This window comes from Camellia sinensis, chromosome 8 (assembly GCF_055761805.1).
Source record: "Camellia sinensis isolate YWXY chromosome 8, ASM5576180v1, whole genome shotgun sequence".
In the NCBI taxonomy this organism is placed as follows: domain Eukaryota; kingdom Viridiplantae; phylum Streptophyta; class Magnoliopsida; order Ericales; family Theaceae; genus Camellia; species Camellia sinensis.
The window spans coordinates 97,523,408-97,526,672 of record NC_138968.1 but is presented as its reverse complement, the minus strand read 5'-3'; the positions used below and the strand labels follow the sequence as shown (position 1 = coordinate 97,526,672).

General features: G+C 31.5%; 1 long non-coding RNA gene across 1 annotated transcript; it reads right to left on the bottom strand.

Annotated features, from left to right (window-relative positions):
- Positions 1-322: 322 nt before the first annotated feature.
- LOC145797025 (uncharacterized) lies at positions 323-2,939 on the bottom strand. Its single transcript, XR_014337959.1, has 2 exons — positions 2,763-2,939; positions 323-652 (listed from the first exon to the last, which is right to left on the bottom strand). It is a non-coding gene; the product is annotated as an uncharacterized LOC145797025 (long non-coding RNA).
- Between the last annotated feature and the right edge of the window lie 326 nt (positions 2,940-3,265).

Genomic DNA, 3,265 nt, shown 5'->3' with positions numbered 1-3,265 from the left:
CAATTGAATGTTAGTTTATATTCTTACTATTTTTTTTGTCATTGCCAATGGTTTATCTATGATGAATTTGTTTAATTCAGTTAGTGTTTAGTTGTCAATACATGTTCATTTTCATGTCACATAACTTTACAAATTACCTGTTTGTTTTCATTACATTAAAAAATATTTTGTGTTTAATTGATTACTTTTGCTTTTCATTCCACATTTCAACCAAAACATCACCCAAAAAAAACAAAGAAAAAAAATAGTTAATATTCAATTCACATAACATAATAAACATCACAAAAAACATATTCATTTTCAATTCACATAACAACATAAATATACAATACACAGGTTCATTCTCATTTCACAAAACAACATAACATTACAAAACTAAGTTTCACCCCCATTACAATGTGCTACTTCACCCCCATTACAAAACATAGCTTCAGTCCCTTTCATATCCCCAAAACCCCATACATTTGCTCAATTCACATCAATTTCTAATTCCATTTCTCATTTTCAGTGTCACTCGTCAGCACCACTAATGATCCACCAACAAAACAGCACCCAAGAAATCACAAGACATGTTAGCAACCTTCTTTCTCTTGCTCTCTGAATCTGGGGTTGTTCTTGAAGCACAATTGTTCTCCTTTGCAATCCTGGTAATCTGAAAAAAATTATATTCAATTTGGATTTAAATAAGTAATAATTGCAATAATTGCAACCTAAAGCAAAGATAGAGCTTAGAGAAAGAAGGGTTCATACATAGGGCTTCAATTTTGGATATTCAATTTGGTTTTTTTTTACCCTCAAAAAGTTCAACTCTTAACACCTCATGTTGTCAATAGGGCTCCAAATGATTTGTAAAATCATTTTAATACTACATAATGTATATATTGTCATATAATTTCAATTAATTCAGGATTTCAGGTTTTCAATCAAAAATCAGACATCACCATTCATCTTGGGATTAACCACTTAAAATACATCCCCTTCTTCGGTCCTTCAACTTCACCACTCTCATTAAATTCAAGATTGTTATCCTGTTGTTCAACTTTCTCACTCACATTGAATGAATTATTGTTTGAATTAATATCCATTGTAGCTTCAAAGTAAAATAGAATAGACATTCAGAGATAAACTCAAATTCAATTTAACAGTACAATTACTAATTCTTGAAAACAACAATAACAACACAAAGAAACTCAATTTAAGTTTAACAGCTTTTCTTTAATTTTACAATTTAAGTTTAACAGTTTAGAGACAAACTTAATTTAACTTTAACAATTTAAGCGTTCAGAGATAAACTCAATTTATGTTTAACAGTTTTTTCTTTAACAATTTTTCTCTAATTCTTCAAACTTAAAAAAAAAAAAAAAACAAAACAAAACAAAACAAAACAAACTCTACATGGATGGCCTGGGATGACTGTTCAAACTGGAAAAAAAAACTTTACATAGACATTCAAACTAAAAAAAACATTGTTCAAAGTTGTTTATCTTTACATCACTATTTCTAAGCACAGACATGATCAAATAGGCACAATTGATGGCCTGGGACCCCCTCCTACAGTGGATTTTATAAGATAAACAACTTGTTCATTTTTTTGGGATAAATGATCAAATAGCCACAATTCTTCATTATAAGATTAAAAAAAAAAAATAGTGCTTCTAAGCACAGACATGATCAAATAGCCACAATTCTTCATCCCTTCAATTAAAAGGTGAACAACTTTAAACAATACTCAATACTGTTCATTTTTTTTTTTTTTCTAAGCAAACAGAAAGAGTTAATCAAATCTAAACACTAATTCTTAATCACACAATGTGAAATCCTAAATTAACAACAAAACCAACAAATTTCAGATCATACAGAGCTTGTTAACTAAAATTCAATATCCATTCTAGCTTCAAAGTGAAATAGAATACAAAATTTTAGAGTTAGTGGACAAAACATTGATGGCCTCCAACATTCTTATCATACAACAATCAACATTACAAGAAAGCAAACAAGAACAATAATTTGGAGGTCAAGACATACAGTTAGTGGACAATTTTAGAGTTATGTCCTCAAATTGTTGCAAACATGAGAGTGTATATGATGAAGGGGTAGCTTTTATACCACCAATGTTAGGCAAAAATTCTATTTATACCACCAAAAATTTATACCAATAGTGCAGCGCCCAGTGCCCAATTTATACCAATAGTTCAAGTATTTTATGAAGAACAGTTCAAATTTGGTCTTTTCTAGTAAAAACAATTATCATATTGTAACAAATATTGCGATTTTTATTAGTAACCTTCTAAAAAAAGTAACAACTAATTCATTAAAGCTATTTGAGATATGCAAAACAATGACAAAAGTTGGGGAAAGAATGACAAAGGGACATGGCAGACACTTTATGAATTTGTCATTGAACAGAATTTGTCATTGTTAAAGAATTCTTGAATTACTTGTGTCCTTTAATGACAAAATCTGTAACAACTAATCCTTTTGCCATGACATATATACCCATATATGTATTTTAGAAATCAAAATTCTGTATTTAGAACTTCTGTATTTAAGATTCAAATTAGTACCGAATTTCTGTCAAATTAGTACCAGAACAGTGTAAAATATAAAATTCTGTATTGACAGTATTTAGAAATTTTGTATTGACAGAAATTCTGTATTTTAGAAGTCAAAATTCGGTATTAAAGATTCAACCCAAAACAGTGTTGATTTCTTGTCTTGACAGAGCAAATGAAGAGCAAATCACACAAGGGGAAACAAAATACCTATGGACACAGCAATTTCTGCAACTCAAACAGTGAAGACTCCTCTTCTTCCACTATGGACGACACAACGGCAGCAGCTTGCAGCACCCACGGCAGCAACAGGACCCAGATCGCTCCTCTCACTGTGCCGCTAGGTTACGAACGATACATGCTTCTCTCTCTTTAATCTCTATTGTTGTTTTTCTTTTTCTTTTTTTATTGTTTTCCAAATGAAATGTTTGGGTCTGGGACTTCATTCAAGCACATGCCCACAGCGGATAAAAAACCAAATTCGGGCCGAGCCACACTCTTTCGAGCTAGTAGCGGAGTTGGAACAACTTAGTCCAAGGTTCTCTCTCGCATTCTCGTAGAAGTTGCAAAGCACATGGAGGCATCCTTTTAAAACACACAATGTCAGATCAACAACACAAACCCCATAATCAGGTTCAGGTGGCACAATTGCTCCATACATTTCCTTCTCCAAATCAAGAGAAACAATTACCCAAGAAGAGTAAATGGATGCA